Consider the following 19,449-nt stretch of genomic DNA (forward strand, 5'->3'; position numbering starts at 1 on the left):
TCCCCACCCACAGAGGCCTCCAGTCATGCCATCATCTTCATCGCGATTATCATCTTCATGGGGTCAAGGGTTAGTATTATGTTGTGGTTTCTTCCTCTTATCTTCCCACCTCATCTTCAAACATCAAACATGCTGTGTGAAGTACTTTCTTAATTTTTTTTCAAAGCTTAAAACCTTCTAAGTCATCTGCTTCTTTTCTCCTACACCGCTATAGAAAAAAAAAGATAATATTTGTCTAAGACATGTTTTATTATCAGTTATGATGAAGGCAATAATACAAAGGGAAAATGACATTTTATGGGCAGAAATGCATGTACAGAAATCAACTCCACACACAGCTGATACGCCACCCCTATTGAGAAAGAGGACTGTGCCCAGATTTGGAGAACAATGGAAAAGTCCTGCTGTGGTATTTTGATAATGAATGAATCAGTATCTGAAGCTTTTCCTAATGATGTCATAGCGAGAGTGAACTTTGTTACTGAGCTCTTTTTCTTTTTTTTTTTTTTTTTATTCTTTTCAGGGTCAGGCAGTACAGACTGTGAGTCCCAAAGCGAGCTGGACTATTCTCAGTCACTCTGCACTCTGCTCCTGTGTTTGTATGGCTTATTGTGATGCCGTTGAGCGGATCGTGTCAAACACACGAGACCCAAACACATCTGGCTTATCACTGTTAATTCAAAACTTAGGCGTGTTTGTGTTCGTGCTTCACTTGGCGATCTCAACCTTGGCAATCAAAATACTTTTACAGAATGAGAGAATATCTGCATTGAAAAAGTTTGTATATTGTAATATATTACTCTTACTGCTCTCAAAAAACAGTTAAGTAAAAGAGCAGAAATTTTACTTTTTACTCTTGCAGGGTTGTCAGGGTGGCTACAGTTAAAGAGTGAGTTTTTCTATTGTTGTTAAAGGAGAAATCTGTGATATATTTACTGTAGAAAATCTTAAATTACCACAATATGTCATTAGAGAAGCTAAAATACCTGCTTCTCTGACATCAACACTGCGGCTGCAGAGTCCCAGACTTACTGTTTGGGGTGCTACACTCCTTTTTGTTTCATATTACTCCTTTAAAATGAAAGGACTTTTAGTGGGATGAAGTATACAAGACTTCACTCTGTCTTAGAGTAGCCTTGTAATCATGTAGTGACTCCACAGATTTATCCTTGCAGAAGGTTTTGGCTGAGAACCACTTGTACAGTGTGTGCATGGAAGCAAATACAGGAAGCAGATGAAACAAGAAATGGGGACATCAGAAACCAGAGCTACCTTGTTATGTCTTCCCCTGAACACATGCTCTCTTTTATTCTCCCTTTATTTTGCCCCACTCTGTGTGATAGTGTATCTAAGATATTCTGGGAATCCTAGAGGAGCCTTGTAGGGACACGCCAAAGAGGAAGAAAATGGAGAAGGGGGAGAAGAGACAAGAGGGATGGACGCAGAGGTATGAGGAGAACTTTACTGATGTGGCTGCCCTTTAATGATAATATCTGTGGGACTGTCTGCTCTTTTTCTCCTGCTGCCAGCAACTTAGCGTGAAGGGTATTGATGGATAACAGGTGCTGTCATCAGATAGTGATGATCCTGAGAGATCAGTGTTGATGGTCTTACAGGATTAGTGTTACGGTTTTACAGACAAGTGTCAGAGGTCAGGACCACGACATGTAGGGGCCGAAGCATGGCTTTGGACTAATGACTGTTTCTTAGTCATGGTTTTTAAAGGACCAGTGAGTCAGACTTAGTGGCATAGCAGTGAAGCTTCAGCAGAGGTGGGAAGAAATTAAGTACAAAGACTATTTGTACTTTCTCCTCCTTACATTTTCAAAACAGCTTGTTTCTATACATTTGAGGGGAATCGTCTTATTTCTTGTCACTGCGCGTCACCTTTTTGGTGAATCCAAAAGATGAAAACAACATAAATGACAAAAACAAGATGAAAACAACGTAACAAGACATAACTAGATCAAAACTACAGTAGAAACGAAATCACATCAAGATGTAACAAAATGAAAACTCCACAAAGACAAAACCAATGTGACAAGACATAATGAGATGAAAACGATGTTAAAAAAGGAAAATAGCGTAACAAGAGGTGACAAGATGAAAACAACATAAAAGAGGAAAACGACAAAACAAGACACAGCAAGATGAAAGTGATGTAACAAGACAAAAACAACGTAAGACAAAACCAATGTAAAAGACAACAAGGAGAAAAAGACATAAAAGATAGAAACACTGTAATGGAATGAAAATGATGGAAAAGATGAAATCGGCATTAACAAGACATAAGATGAAAATGCAATAAGACAAAAGCAACGTAACAAGAGGCTCTGTGGAAGAGAACCCAGGCCCTCTGTAGATAAAAATGACGTAATGTAACGTAACAAAAACATAATGATTCTTATTTTTCTGTGATTTTTAAGTGACACTAATGAACACATACTCATGAGTATTATATTCTATTTCTGTCATATTTTGCCAGTAAATCCCCCTAAATCTTGCACAATGCATCGTTATAGAGTCTACTATATACTGTATTTTTCTGTCACCAGTACTATTTCATTCAATTATTTCTCTTTTAGAGATTTTATGTTTAGCCAAGTAAAAGTGCTGTCTCATCAGAAACACTGAGATCATAACAAGCTCATAAAAGCTCTGTATGTTTGCTTCCACTCTCCAGTCATCAAAAGATCAGGTGTTTTGTTCATGAGCACCATGGTTTCTGCTCTAGGGAGATATACAATTGGTGGTTGTACTAATGTGTGTATGAAATGTGTAACTACTTTCTGGAAAGAAAGCAGCATAAAGAGAATAACATCTGCAAATCACCCACGCTCTCTGAACGGATACAGTAGGTAGCAAACAAAATCATTCTAACTGCAAAAGAATAATATAGGAATTTGGTCAAATCAAATCTTTTCTCATTAGTTTACAACTTTATTAAAGGTTTACCTGAGTTACAACGTGTGCAAACTTGATAGCACCTGCAAACAAATACGCAAGCTGATCTACTAACAGCGCGCACTAAGGATTGCGTCTTTGAAATGTGCAGAACAGCACGCTCTGTCCATTTAGCTTGTTTGCCCTAAGTAATTTGTGGTGACTGTGTCTGTATTTAGTATGTTTGAAAGGAAGGTGCTAATCGGCCAAAGTAGTGCGCTCAGATCGCTGCTGTTACTGTGAGGAGGAAGAAATGATTCGCGCTCCTCTCCTCCATTGCGCTCCTCTGCTGCCTCTCCGGTCCCCGGCTGCTTCACTGTGGGACGGCTTGGACTGAGACACTTCACCACCTGCCAGGACCTTTATGGTCATTGTCAGACCAGATACAGCGCTGCTGAGCTGCCTGGTGTGCACACGGTAAAATCTAATAAGTTGGGTGTACTCAAAAAAATTATTCAAACTCATTGCCTCCAAAAACTATGTAAAGTTGAGATTTTAAAGTAAAAATAACTTGTTGATTTTGAATCCACAATACTTGGACTAACTTGTTGACTTTGAGTATTTAAAGGGTTTTTGTATTATTTGGTGGGATTTTGCCTCTATTGAACAAGACAGATGAAGGTAGATTGGAAAGGTGAGAGAGACAAAGGACATGACAGACAAAAATAAAGCAGCATAAATAACAAATTGTTCATTCTTAATTAAAGCTAGAAACTTCTGGCGGGCCAAATCAAACAACTTTGTCCAGTTTGGGCAGCTCTGATCTAAATAAAGACTAACAGGCTCTACAGAGACCAGACAAGTCTGTTTTTTACTTTCAGTAACTGAACTAATTGGTTTTAGAGGCATTTTTCATTCCATAATGAAAAGACTGTAAACCATGATGAAGGAGCAGTTTCACGTGTTGTCTTTGCGTCTTTGCTGGAACAAAGTGGCTCCTACAGCAGCAGCTGCAGCTGGAGGCTCTTTGTGTAAAATGAAGAACTGACTTTTCAAACTGAGAAAATGTAAAAGGGCATCAGATTTGTTTCTAAAGTTATAGAAAAGTGTTTTTGTTTTGAATCATCACAAAATTACCTTAACTTGTCTTTTCACATCCATGCTTAAAAACTGGCAGCACAGACACTAACTTTTTTATTACTGTTATTTAAATAATTGTATTTATTTTCTCAAATTGAATAAACACAATAACACTCAGTAATCAATACACAGTAATTAGCATGTATGACATTGTGCTAGATTGTATGAACAGAAGGGAACTCAATCTCAAAATAGGACAGAAATGGTCGCCAGACCTGATAATACTTCTGGGTGGAGCCTCGGACAGTGTATTTAAGCTGCTCAAATTTAAGATAAGATATGACCTCCCCCACCCAGTGCACAACAATTGTACAATTTTCTTCTTTCCATTGATTTTTTTGTTACAGTGTGGGACTTTACCTTTATACTGGGGAATAAACTTAAATACTACAATGCTTTGTTCAGGTGTCCATATACTTTTGGCCAGAGATTAGTTTATAAACAATTATATCCTCTCCTGTTTTTCTCAGAACTGCGGTGTTGCTTTTGTCCCAAAAGGGTTCAAACATCCACTTTATGTAAGTAAAAGTGTGTATGGTGAACTATGAGGGGACATAGATTGTTCATTAATCCTATAGGCTGGTGATTTGTCAATGTCCATGTGTCCATATGCCAAAGTGTCCTTCCAGATGGTAAGAGCTTTGAATGTGATGCATAGGAAAAAATATTTAAGCCACTTCAGACAGAAGCATCTGCTGAGTGGATGGGAGACGGATGATAAAGTGCCCTAGTTTGTTAACACGAGACTTTTAATAGATTCTATTTAAGAACACATGATGTAAGTGCATTTTGCATTAAGTGCATTTCATATTAGCAACACTTTCCATTATTTGGGCAGCGAGTTGATGACTCCCTCTCGCCCTCTTGACATTTGTGAGACAACTCAAACACTCTCCACGTCCTGCTTCTCAACAGTTCTGTTTAGCCCGTCTCTGCCCTGGTCTCCATGGTAACGGTCCAACATGGAACATGATGCTCGATGTTCCGCAGGCGTCCAGGAATCTCAAGTGTTTGCCAGCCTGTTGTAGGGTCCGACGGAGACAATCTTGCTGTTGTGGCACCAAGTGGCAAACAACAAGGGGTAATGCTGCTCATATAGTCTCTGCCTTCCGAAGCAGCGCCGGGCTCTGCAGCTACACACGCACACACATGCACCTCTGGTTGTCCATTTGTTTGTATGTTTAGTTAATATGCTCACACCCACTTCCTGTAACCAATAAGACCCTCAACTGTCCCATTGTGTGTGAACACAAACTAGAAGTTGCTGAAGTGAGAGAAGAGTGGGAAAAAGAGGAGGTGGGATGAAGCAGAGACCAGAGAATGTCTAATATTGTCCCAAAATAACACTCAGAAAGCTCTTTAAAAATATTAATTTACCAGTATAAACAAAGAAACCAAATTGTTGCCATCCATGCAATGTTTCTCATGTCTTGCATCCCTGTGGAGATCAGTGGATCGGTTGTGTAACAGTTGCGGAGTTGGACAGGATAAACAGATGATAAACAGGAGAGAGGTGAGGAGCACCGCTGATGCTGCCGCCCCCTGAGCCTCACTGCTGGCCCTCTGACCTCCACCCTGCTCCAAATACAACAAAACTCCTCTTCAGAAGAGGCCAAACCTATTTCCACTTCATTAGTGGAAAAGATACTTTTGTAGAAATCAAGCTGTGTAAGAGTCATGCTGTGATGGGTCATGCATCACTTGGGATAGTATTTCTAAGATAAAGTGTATGTTTATTAAATGACTCAGTGCTTTTAGACACTAACATGAGCTGTCACATACTTCGACTCTTATTGTCATGAATGGTATTCGGTAAATAGCATTTTTGGTGTTAGATATTTGTCTGTTCTGGGACTAACTGTGGCCCAAATCAGGTGAACTGAACAGCCCAGTTTTCAACATCTAATTTAGTACTAAATAAAAACCACCATGGGCTGATCATATTTAGCCTCAAATGATGTTGGGTGCTCAGTCCAACATTTTATTTGAGTGTTCAAATTACATAGTTAAATATGCTCTAGTTCTTACAAACATTTTGCAGTGAAACAAAATAAAATCACATACAAAAATAAAAAATAGCGTACACTATTGGCTAGCAGTCGCATGTGTCACATTTTATGGATGAAAAAATAAAATGGCCAGTTGTGTGACACTACTGCACCTGCATCCTTGTGTGTATTAGGGACTACATCGAGTGAGTAGACACTTAACTGTCAATTATCAAGGATTAGCTTGGTCACTAATGGAGCGTTCACACAACATTAACATACATGTTAACATACATACTTTGATCTCTGTACCCTTAGCGATATTTTTTTCCCCCAGGATGGTGAAGGGTGATTGGCTTACCCTGATATTCTTCCAGTAACCTATCCAGTCACACTCTTCATGCCTAAACCCATTCATAACTTACCCGACCCAAACAACCCCTACAAACGAAGGCAACAAGTATCAGCCAATCAGAGTCAAAGTAGGTAATTAATTTTGCTCCACAGTGTTGTAGTTTTAGATTTCGGTGTGAAGAGGTCCACAGAGCAGGCCCAGTGGATGTAGCCTCTTATGCTCCATTAGGAGAGATAAGTACCTTCACTGAATGGATGGATGGACAGATGAGTGCAGGGATGACAGGTATTGAGTGAGGGTGTTCGACCACCACAGCTGGGTCAGTCCCTGTGGGGATGTAGGAGGAGAGTGGGGATGAAGCAACACCTGATGCCTCATCCTGTCTTTTTGTTTAAAGTGAAGACGTGACATCATAGGCACGGGACAGGGTGTGTATTAGAGGAAGAATCATTGAGGACACACGCACGCCGATCCTTATTCAAGTGCTTCCTTCACTGTCCAATATTGCATGTCCTCCCTTGGAAGTCAAAGTGTCCTTCTCCCATATCAGTCTTTCAATTAATTTTTGTTGTGGTGATTTCTACACAGCTTGTACAAGCAGTCCGTAATATTTTAGCAGCGGACTCGCATGTAAACACCTCTTACACACCAGAGATGTGTATGTACAGCTGAAAAATACGAGAGAACCAAAGCAACAGGCCTCTGCATGCCGCATACAGTAACTAGCGATGTAGTTGTTGACAGTCTTTATTAGATAGACAGACTCCTCAAGGCACAGACTTTTTTTTCACAATGTGTAATCTTTGGCACTGAAGAGATCATCAGTTTATTTAAGGTGATAAAATATCAACAAGGATAATTCTGGATGATTTATAGTGACTGTATTTGATGTAAGTAGTGATAAAGAAAAAGAAGAAGACAATGTTTAATGAGACTCTTTTGTGCGAGTGTTTTCCTGTGTGGTTTCAGAATAAGTCATGACATGCTCAGGTTTCCAGTCTTTGTAGGAAAACTTTGTCACAGAGTTGGGTGTATGTAATGCTAATACAGTAATTTACAACAAAGTGATAAAATGACAATAAAATTGTTAATCGTCATTGGATGCTACTGGGTTGCACAAACAAAGAATAATTTAATCTAAGTTCTAATTCAAACCTAGTTCAGCAAAACTAGGTTTAAAATCATTAAAATCAATTAATTTCCACAATCAAGTTAATTAGTTAAATTAGTTATTAGTTAAGTTAAGTTTAGTGATGCAAACCAAAATTAAATAGAGTTTAATCAACATGGAGATTCTTGTTTACTAAAAGAAAAAAAAAGGAATTTGAATGGTTAAAGTAAAACGTATATTGTTTGCTTGTTAGCTCAGAAATTTAACAGAACATTACTTTGTTTGCTAGCTAGGTAAAATGTTAAAATAAAAATACTGTTATTACCTATTTTGCAGGCTAGCAAAAAAATTTAACAGAAACATGGTTTGCTAGCTACATAAAAAGTTAAACTGAACATTGTTGTTTGCTAGCAAGCTAAAAATTAATTGAGCCAGGTTAACCTTCATGTGATGCTCAACAGAAAAGTTTTTATTTCTGTCTTTGAGAAAAAACATTTTGGTCAAATTATCAGTTAGAGTGAAACAAAGAAGAGACACATCACAAAACTTATTTTGAGTCAAAAAAATTTTGATGTTTTTTTCTCGATCCATCCCAAAAAATGTTGCTGTTTTAAAAGATTAACCTGCTCAAATGTTTAAAGTTAATACCGGATGGCAAAGTTTTGTTACAACAGAATAAAATCTAATGTAGGTTTAGAGTAAAAACTACACTGTAACAAACGTAAGCAGCCATAATCAGAGTATACAGAGCTGTATGACTCACAAATGCACATTCAGAGATCATTCAGCATTAATTTGAAATCTGATTAATGTGAAACAGCCAAACTAAAACACTTCAGAATGTACAGCATGCTGATTATTACTGTAATAACAATTACAGTGCTATGATAAGATTTACACTACTGTGAAATGTGTTTATGGCAACTCACCGGCTAATTGAAAAGTTCACAGCATTCTTGTTGCAGTGTAAACTGTGGTTTAAATTGACGTTTGGATTGAAACTTTAATCTTTTTATCATTATTTATTCATCTTTGTCGGTACAACCCAGCGTGAGTGACTTCATTCTAAACAAAGTATAACGTATAACAATTTGATAATAAGCATAAAAAAACAATCTATTGATGATGGATATGACTCTGACGTGTGACATTAATTATTCACTGAAATTTCTCTTTAGTAGATGTTTTTTTTCCAGTGCATAATGGTTTCCAGCATCCGTTGAGCTTTCTGAATCTTATTTCATTTTGCTGACATGAAAGAAGTTCAGAGATTTTTGAGCAATTCAGTGCTTCCTTTTACCGAATGATTCAGGATCTGTCACTTCTCATTCAGCAATAATCAATCTGCAAGTCTGCGGTTTCACAATCGATATGAATCTGACGCGACAGGCATGTGAGGGGGCAGAGGACACAGACAGACTGACCTTTACCGTAACTTACATCCTGCATTACATGCTGAGCAATCCTTTTTTTTTTTTAAATCTTATGATGGTGAATGTGTTTAACTTTAATGGAAACTTTAGCAAAGGGCTTTGTCTATGTGTATATGCAAAATTATACAATACTGTTTATGCTTTCTGCAACTATCTCATAGAAATTGTTAATAACAGTGAATGAAGGGGATGTCGGCCTAATGGTACCAGGATTATATATCTATTAACATAATAAGGAAACGCTTTTATGAACATACCTATGGATTAACTGCTTACTGTACTCTCTCTTATACTGTGTTCCTCATAGTTTTATAGATTCAAATATGTATTACAGCGAGTGTCCAGAAGACAACAGGGGACACAGAGGCAAACATTGCAGCAGCTGTTGCCTTCTGCTTGAAGAGGAAAAACTGTTTGTGAATTTACCCGTGGTAAGCAGCTTCTTTCAGGATAAAAGCTTATTTTGATCATATTGCATGTACAGTTTCACTAAGATTTTAAAGTTTAACTTTTCTCTGCTCATGTCTGTGGCTCAGTGGTACAGTGGTTCATCCATAACTCAGAAGTGCCGGCAGTTTGATCCCTGGCTCCCCTAAGTCTCCATCTCAAAGTGATCTTGGACAAGGTACTGAACTCTGAATTGCTCCCTGAGGCTGTGCCATCAGTGTGTCAGTGTGTGTGGATGAGTAGTTCCTGATGAGTAGTTGGTACCTTACATGGCAGCCTTTGGCATCAGTGTATGAATGTGTGTGTAAATGGGTGAATGTCACTCTGAGTGATCAGACTAGAAAAGCACTAGAAATCGAAGTCCATTTACAAAACGATTTACTTCGGGTCAGTCTGAAACTGGATCTTGACATCTCTCCAACCTGTCATCATCATCCAAGTTCATCAGTAGGCTGATTTTTCATTTACAACAAAAACATGGCTGTTTAAAATTTCATGTCACGCCAACAAAATCCATACAAGCCATCTTTCTTTAAAATTAGAATTTTACAGCTAATGTTGGGTTTGATATCCAGTTTATTCAAACATTAATTTTCAGCCAAAAATTCAATGTCTGTCCAACATTGGAAGCTGATGTCAACAGAGCATTAGGCTTTAATGTCAAGTAGCCGTTCATTTCCAACCAAAATTTAACGTGTGTCCAACGTTGGAGGCTGATGTCAAGAGAAGGTTTGGTTTTGATGTCAACCTGACTTTCCTCTCCAACCAAAATTCAGCAGTTGTCAAACACTGGTAGGTGACGTCAAAGATGACGTCAACCTGTATTTCAATTCCAACCTAAATTCAACGTCCATCCAGTGTTGGAAGATGACATTCAACGTCTGTCCTGACCTTCCGCTCACCTTAACCAAAGTGTATTTGTTGCCTAAACATGACCACACACAACACGCAGAATGCACACATGCTCTCAGGCGTCAAAGACCTGTATATGAACCTAATATCCGCCACAGCCATCTTTGCAAGACTTGCAAGTGGTATAAAACTTCCTTCTCTTGAACAAAGTTTACAGTGTCGTTTTTAGATCAAGTACAGACAGTACTGTGTGTGCCATCAGTCATTTTCAGGAACTGACTAAAAATGACATAACATCCTCTTTTCACAATTTAGTTTCAAATCTGCAGCATCATAGAGATTTTCACATCCATGCAGTCTTGTTAAAAATGATCTTCCTTTCAACATCGTTGTCCCGTCTACGCTGACGGCAGGACAGGTGTTTTGTTTCGGAGATATGCAGAACAAAGGCAAATGTAGATCTCCTCACAAGACTGGGACCTGTTTTACTGAACATGAGAAGGAATTCGAGCCTGAAACTGACCTGAACGAGAGGATTATACACAGAAAGGGGACCAGTATAGATGTGTCTCATATTCCACTCCATTAAGTTGTTGTTGAAAAGGTTATTTTTTTTTAAAGAAAAACTAAAGTACACAGACTGCTCTCAAAAACAAAACTGTCAGGTGCCATAGCTGCAGCTGCACAAAAGACAGAACAAACAGTACACTGAAACGCTGATACTTCTCCAAATGTCTGTGCTTCACATCAATACTAACGTGGGTGTTTTTTATATACACCTTCTGCTAAATGCCTCAAAACCATCTCGAAAGATTGCTGATACACTTTGCACGCCGTCCACGTGTGTGACGCCTGCGCGCCTGTTGTTGTTTACTATCAGCTGCCCTCATCCCACATGTTCCTGGAAGTGGAAATGCACCAGAGACATGGAGATGGGATATGTGTGTGTCCACTCCTCCATGGGGTCAAGAGAGCAGAGCTCCACCCCGACACACTGCAGCTGGGATTCCTGACCTCACTGTGTAGCATCATGGGAGAATTATAACGCAATGATTGGGAGAAAGAGAGGGATTGTTCTTTATGATGTCTGTGTGTGTGTGTGTGTTTGTGTATGTGTGTGTGTTTACCCACGCCATATGTCTGGCAAGTTGTATTTCAGTGCTTGTTTCCTTATTCAGCCCGATTAATTTTTAAACCCAATAATACATGGTAACTTTAAATTATGGTGCACGAAACATTTAAACTATACTAAAAGTAAGAAAGATTCAATTAAACTTAAAATATCTTTAAACTTCACTTCACTAGTTTTTACTCTAAATCTTGCAAAAAAAAAAAATATATATAAAAATATATATATATATTCTGTTGCACCAAAACTTTGATCTCAAATTTAAAATGTGATTCTGTATTAACTTCAAGCTTATTTTGGATGAGCTTTATGAGCTCAACTTCATTAAAGGAAGTGTAACTCTTTCATTCCGGTTGATAATTTGGTTTTTATCAAAGAGGAAAATAGAGCTTCTTTTACAAGCTATCATGAGTTAGCCAACTAGACTAACTGTTTAGCTAGCCAGCCATCAATGTAACATTTTGTCAACTTTATAACTAACAAAAAAAAAAATTGAATGTTTTCTTAACTTTTAAGCAGGCTAGGAAACTGTGCAATGTTTTGTTAGGGAATACATGAGCAGCCAAAACTTAATGGTTTTCCTTTACACTTTCTAGGTCCTGATTGAACTCATATTTTTATATATTAATTTATGTATTTATTTGTTTTAATTTGGGTCAGCAAGCATTTCCGTACTAATTACATTCTACTTCATTTCAGTTTAAATCACTAAACTTCCATTAACTAAACTGAAATTAGGATTTTGAATCAGGATTTACTTATTTTAAAACCTTGTTTTGCTAAACTCTGATTAAAATTAATCCTTGATGGTGCAACCCAGTGTTAAAGTCTATAAATGCAAACACATCTGTAAGTGCACACAACTGTCTTTTTGTGTGCATGTGAGTGTGTGTGTGTGTGTGTGTGTGTGTGTGTGTGTGTGTGTGTGTGTTCCTCTATTCTAGCGGGCGCCCGTTGAGGGTTCACTGTGTATGTATAGGCTCTATTGTTACCACGTGTGTCCTCAGCCTCCACAGTTCAGTCTATTTTCGGGAAAATTACCTCAGAAACAGAAGCACTGCTGATCTGGTATCTGGTTCCTTTTTTTCTGCTGCTGCTCAGAAGAATCAAATGTCACTCTTAAACATCTGGAGGCCTCGTTAAAGGCCTGAGTCACCGCAGGCCGGGTCGGGCCTACGTATGACCGTATGAAATGTACACCCGAACATGAGTCTTACAACACACCGCCAACAAATCTTGTGAAACATATTTACGGTGATTCACCCTTCTTGTCTTCACTGTAATGAATCACACACACTCCCTTGTCTGAAGACTTCCTTCTCTGATTCAGGGGTCCGTTAGGGTCCTCACACACACCTTCTCCTACAGATGGCTACAATCAACCTCTTGTGCATTTACCGTCACTGAAGCATCACAGCCGTTCGCTTCTATACATGACTCATTCGCTGCCAGTATCTGTGCAAAATAACATTCTTCACATGTTAATTGAATCAGTCGTCACTGGAAGGTGAACATGTACAGTAAAACCCGCGGTAATGATTGAGGCAGAGGGGACAATAAAACTCTGTAAACACAGCTTAGAGCACCTTTCTTCAGGAGGTTGTGTAAGAGATGTTAAAGCCATAATTATAGTGTTGTATGAAAGTGAACCTGGTACTCAGAACCGTCTCGTGTTTTCATCTCATCTCTTGATAGAAACTGTCTGAGAGCTTTTCATTTCTGTCATGTAAGTCAGAGATACAGTTTTGAATCTTCTTGATCATTTACATGGACTGGAAGAAAGACTGTGGCAGGATTTTAGGGAGGATATCAAGCACTGAGCACAAGAAACTCAGTAACAGCCACATTCAGGCAGAATCAGGGGTTGCGGCAAAAAATCCAGTTATCTCGTTCAGCTGACTGGGGGTAGGTGTTTAGGCTGCGGTGGCCAACAAAAAAGTGCAGGTGAAAAGCTGAAACAGAGTCACCTTTTGGAGAAACGCAACCCGGTGTCACACCGCGGTGGCCAGTCGCATAAGCTGGTGATCAGACTGCTGCACAGTCAGCCTGAAATATACCTATATTTCAGGCACAAATAAACACCCTGCACCCTCCACACTGCTGCTCAACCCTGCAGTTAATTGCCGCCAAAAAAGCCACATGTCTTTACAAGTAGTCCAGAAAACACAAATCAAACACTGGCTCTAGATGGGGCCTTTTGTTTTTTGTGTGCACACTTGGCAGGGGAAAATGAGGCAAGATGCTAGATGCCACTGAATCTGATACACTCATCTTTAAAGCAGTTAATGTGTTTTTTTTCTTTGATCCCATTTTGTCCGTCTGTCAGCAAAATAACTTGTGAGTGTATATAGTACAGCAGTGTGGTTTATTTCAAATGAGCAGAGGTGTGTCTGTGTCTCTGAATGATTTCCAGAGATGGGGTCTCTATTGCATTTTGTGAGTTAACAGGGATGAAAAGAAATCAAAAATATTACTGTGGTGGATTATTTCTGCTTTACCAATAATTGCAAATATATTAGAATCAAAGACTGTGCAGTGCTGTAGCATTTCAGCGAAAACAGCAGACTGCGGTAAGTCCACACCACCACCCGAAGACTCATTTACAGTGGATTTTTGCAGCCGCAATGGACTGAAAATGTTTGTCTGGATGTTTGAAACTGTCTGATATATCATTATTTGTTTGCTTTACCTATTTCTGAATTCATTTATCTATATTTTCTTGTTTCTGTCACAGATTAATGATCAGTCAACATGAAGAAGCTGACCATTTTCTGTAAATATTCTACAAGTGCTATTTGTGCCGTGCAGATTCAACATACTGACATTTGTGTACCTTTGTGTTCTCTTTTGTCCTGAAAGGATTTTTGGGGAGCTCTGCCCTCCACAGCCACCCCCCCATTGATTCAGCCTTATTGATCAACCCAAAGGGGGGTCTAAGGCACAGCTGTGTCTTTTGGGACCACCGTGTCAGTTAAAGATCATTGTTATCCAGAAAATACAAAAAAGCAGAGACAAATCATACATACTTTGAGCAACAGTTTTGGAAATTACAGATCTTTAATTTTGCATCAAATATGATGAAGCCATCTCTCCAGCAGACTGAACATGAGAGGGTTAATTACTTAATTCATGCAGTAAACTGCAGAAAGCCTTCACTGATTTGGCAAATCAAAGAAGCCTTCATCCTTTATGGATTGGCTCAATCTATTAAAGGGATAGTTCAGGTAATTTGAAGTGGGGTTGTATGGCAAAGTACAGCTACAGTAGATGGTGACATCACCAGTTAGGAGAAGCAGAGAGGGGCACAGCAATGTAGGCCTACTGCTGCCAGCAATGAAAGGCATTTTATCCACTGAGCAAAAGGCCCACCGAACAAAACTGAGATCAATTTAAGTGCACAGTATGTTTTCACCCCTTTGCTTTTGTGTCAGACGGCTGTTTCCACTGTTACAGAAGCCAAATATTGCTCTCTCTCCAAACCAACCAAACTCCATAGGTAAAATCAATTGTTTTAAATCAAATGGTCTGCTGCTGCTTTGATCTGTTTGTTTGCTTTTGTGATTATGTGACTTTGGTGAATCTGAAGTATCCTTTTAAAACACCAAAGTCACACAATGAATGAACAGATGGAGGCAGTGGTAGATCAGCAACTCCTGTGATCTGCGAGGTAAAATTAGTAATTTCATCCATGGAGTTTGGTTGGTTTGGAGAGAGTGATATTTGGCTTATATAAGGGCACTTTCCCATTGGAGAAGGCCGTCTGGATGAAAAGTGAGGCTATAAAGATATTGTAAATATCATATGCTTAAACTGATTTAGATTTTTTTTTAGGTATATCTCTTTTTAGGTGGCTAAAATACCTTTTGCTGCTGACCCTGTCCACAGAATTAAATTGCTTAGCTTCGGTACAGGTGCCTCTGTCTGTGTCTCCATACTCGGACTATACTGATTGTAGCTAATACTCTGATTATTGTACTTCATACTAACCCACATCAAATAATACAAACTATCCCTTTAACGTTGGAGAGGAGGAGATGTTGCAAAATAGAGACAAATGATGAAAACAGTTTTAAGACGACTGACACGTGCATCATGCAGACAGAAAACATCCGTAATATTTTGTACATTCAGAGTATTTGGCCTCCCTAAAACAGCAGCCAAAAGTCCGCCTCCAGAACCTAGTTTACCTCTTCTAGAAGCTGGGAGGTCCTCCTCAGGCTGTCCTGAGGAGGAAACATGCAGCCTGTGACCACTAGATGGTGGACAGGAGGTCAGCGGCACTCAGCAGTGTGTCCAACTACCACAGAGGGACAAATAGATTTGACCCTGCAGGGAAAAAACACAGATAGTGGAGGGGAAACCGCTGTTGGTGAAAGTGACAGTGGGAAGAGAACAGAAGAAGCAGCAGAGCAAGTATAGATGTGTCTGAGTGCACTTTCAGATGGACGGTTCCAGTCTGATAAGGAGAGGGAAGGCATGAAGAGATAGCAAACCTGTGGGAGTCAAAGGGAAAGAAATGTGCGCGAGAGAGGCAGAGAGGGAGGGAGAGAGCAGAGATTTGAGCAGGAGGCAGTGAAGCAGGGGACAGGGCAGAGCGTGAAGGGGTGGGGGAGTGGTTTGTCCTCACTGACTGCCTGTATATAGAGAAGACAGACTGACAGGGCAGATCCTGTGAGAGAGAGTGAGGAACAGAGAGGAAAGAGGAAACTGACCTTTTAACCAAACCTTCTCTACCTGTGAATGACTTCTTGAGCAACGCGGCAATAAAGTTTTCTATCGGATTACAAAACCAGGATTTCTCTCTCTTTAACTAAAGGTAACAGCAGTTTCTTTTGTGTTTTCTTCACTCTTGAACAGCAGCAGCTCTCTTTTATGCCAGGCAGGTGCAGGCTGAACGTCATAGCCTGATCTCATGTTACCCAAAATAACTTTCTGGAAACTTTTAAGCTCATTTGATTTATTTGTTAATCATTATTTTGTGACATTAGAACGGATTCTTCTGCACTTTGCTTTATTTAGTCAAGGACACGGTTACTGTTGTGACATATTTACCTTCAGGGTGTGGGGTTGTAAGGACACAATATTCAAGATTTTATTAATAGGAGCGCAAGTTGTGATTTTTTTTTTTCAAAAGGTTGTTGAGTTCAGTGAGGCTGCTTCACAATGAGACTGATAATACACCGCGACCAGTTATCCCATCACTCACCTGTTGTCTCATTGAACACCTGTATGGTATTATAACTGTTCTCTGTTCTCCACCTCTACCTTGAGCAAGGAACAGAGCAAGGCGGTGGAACACAGAGCTGAAAGGGTTTTTTATGCAGATATATTATGTCTGAATTATCTGGTGGTTGGTGCAGTGATGTCTCAGAGTTCAGCTGTGTAAAGGAGAGTAATAGAGTGCAGTCATAGGACATGTGTAAGCAGGGAATTTAAAGGTTTAATTCAACCAAATCAAAAAGTAATGTATGTTTTCAGTTATAGTAGCCATGCAGATACTTTACTTTAGATAGAAAAACTAAAAACAGAGACCAAGAAACAGGAATAATATTTTACGTTGTTGTTGTTATATGGGATAACTTCTGTACATGCATTGTTTAAGTTTTCAGATTTTTGGGATTCCTTCCACTTTTAACATGTAGATTTGGGCCAGACTGACTGGAGTCAGTATTTGTTTGAAAACTTTTGTTATGTTTGTGTGCTGCCAGACTTTGTAATATATTATTTGTAACTGTATTTGGACACCAGAAAAATTACCAACCGCTGTTGCAGAAGCTAATGGGGATCCGAATAAAGAATGAAGATAATTTTGATTTTCAATGCTGTCACTGATAATTCTACCTCAATTGAAAAAAAATACATTTAAGATGTTCAGTATGGTGTTAAAAGTTTGTTCTGTAGAAAGTAGTTGTATAATACCAAAAACTCAATACTACAATAAAAAGTCCATAACAGTATATTATCATGATATGAAAGAACAAAGAAAAATGACAAACTGAAAAACAGTCCTTTATTATATAATACATCTGATGCTGATCTGATTTGTTCATCTAAAATTGTTTAAAATTAATGTTTGATTTATGTATGTATGATTGCAAAACAAAAACAATGCAGCAGTTAGCAGCAGTCCTTTTATGAACTAAACTCAAATAAAATAAAATAATTAACCATGTAATATCACAGTAGATATTGTTACAGTCCAGTACAGTATTGAGACTTCACTTTGTTGTGATGTTGTGATATTCAATATATTTTTATATCCCTAGTTTAAAGTAGTTTCAGTGTATTCACATTGATTTTGGTGCATTATCACGTCTTGCATATTTTACCAGAATTTGGCTTGTGGCTGATAGAGACAAATATATTAAGCCCTGGAAAAATACAAAATTAATTGCATGGCTGGAAACCACAAAGAGTTGTTGTAATTTGGGTGAAGTGGTCCTTTAATATAGAAAGACTTTTTTATAGCATTAGAAATTTCTCAGTGTTGCTGTGTTTGCTGAGAGGTTTGGGTCATGAACATGGTCCTGAAGCTGTGATGAAGGTCCAGTTACTTTTTCTACTGTATGTATATTATATGTGTCCGAGTCTGTGTGTGTGTGTCTGAGTCTGTGTGTGTGTGTGTGTGTGTGTGTGTGTGTGTGTGTGTGTGTGTGTGTGTGTGTGTGTGTGTGTGTGTGTGGGTTCATCTGTCCTGCGTCTGCAGTGTGGGATCAGTAGCCTGGTTACAGCTGTCTGCAGCCCTGATGAGCCATATGGCAGCCTGTGTGACACTCTGTGTTTCATAAGACTAAAGGAGCTGAGGCGTCATTGTTTTATGCGCTGAAAGCTCTACTAACTATTACTGTTCATCTTAAACTGATTATTATTTGCTTAATTTTGTTGATATGCTTGAAAAATTGAGTTTTACAAAATAGTTTTGACTCATTGACTAAAATAATCAATATTGTCTCACTTCAGCTGAGAACTTTATCCAACACAATGGAATATTATCCTACATTTTTGTTTTAGTTACTCAACAAGAACTAAGTTGCTCTGTAGAGGGAACTTACTGATTAATTTATTGCCAGGTGGCAGCACTACAATTAGTACTTGTGTTTTTTTTAGTTTGACCTGCAGGCCTGAGACGCTCGCTGAGCAGACTGGTGGGTGTTTTATTGCTCTGCTGCTCAGAGTCTGCCACAACAAAACACTTGTGTAAAGGAGGAGACCTGCCCATCCCATGCTGCCATATGCTGGTGTGTGGGGGTGTGTGAGTGTGTGTGTGTGTGTTTCAACTAAAGGCACAGTCATGCAGAAAACAGCACAGCAAAGATCTTTTCCGGAGCCCCCTTTATGTGCAGAGTGTCCATTGTGCTGTGAGATCTGATTGGTTAATTAATGATGCTATTTATGTAAGCAGCGGGCCAACCCCTCGTCTTTGTCTGGCCTTGCATAGACTCACCCATCCAGTAACCTGAGACCAATACATACACATCCACACACACACAAACAAGTGTACAGTACATATGGGTGGTTCCTTTGTGAAGAGGGAGAGCTGAGGATTGCAAAACCTGGCCATTGTTGTATGCATATATACCCATACTAGGGAATAATTAGTGTAACAATTAAAATCAGCGAAGGAACTATATCACAGACACTGTGACCATATGGAAATGTACTTTATTGCATTTAAGTCATTTACAAAAAAATCTAAATTCATTACAGTGTCCCATATATAAGTGACACCAGTGGTGGAAAGTTCCTTTAACAGCAGTCTGTAAATTTATTCGTATATTGTTGTTCAGACCCAGATTGATTAACACTTTGATTTTTAATTTCTCTGATCAGTCAAAGTGGGGATCAACTGATATGTTTCCAAATTAACAGTCAGATAAGGCTGTGGGCGGGTCGTTGAACAGAAACAGGCTGGACTGTTGACAGAGAGAGGTGGCTGCATCCGAACCAAAGTAGCACATTTGTTAATTAATATATTTGAACAGCAGTTTCATTAATAGTGAAAATGCTGACTATCCAAGCCAATAATTGCCAGGCTGATAATTGGTTGACTTTTAACTCAAAACGCTGATTTTCTTTGATTATGCCACGCATATATTCTCTTGCTGAAACAC

The 19,449-nt window shown here is 38.9% G+C and overlaps 1 protein-coding gene across 1 annotated transcript in view; it reads left to right on the top strand.

The window, feature by feature from the left end:
* Positions 1 to 15,978: 15,978 nt before the first annotated feature.
* tinagl1 (tubulointerstitial nephritis antigen-like 1) overlaps positions 15,979 to 19,449 on the top strand; it is a 30,656-nt gene continuing 27,185 nt past the window's right edge. Inside the window, exon 1 of the mRNA XM_084738568.1 lies at positions 15,979 to 16,154. The gene's annotated coding sequence lies outside the window, so the exon portion shown is untranslated. The remainder of the gene's footprint in view (positions 16,155 to 19,449) is intronic.

Source organism: Lutjanus erythropterus, chromosome 16 (assembly GCF_056507025.1).
Source record: "Lutjanus erythropterus isolate fLutEry1 chromosome 16, fLutEry1.hap2, whole genome shotgun sequence".
Classification (NCBI taxonomy): Eukaryota; Metazoa; Chordata; class Actinopteri; order Lutjaniformes; family Lutjanidae; genus Lutjanus; species Lutjanus erythropterus.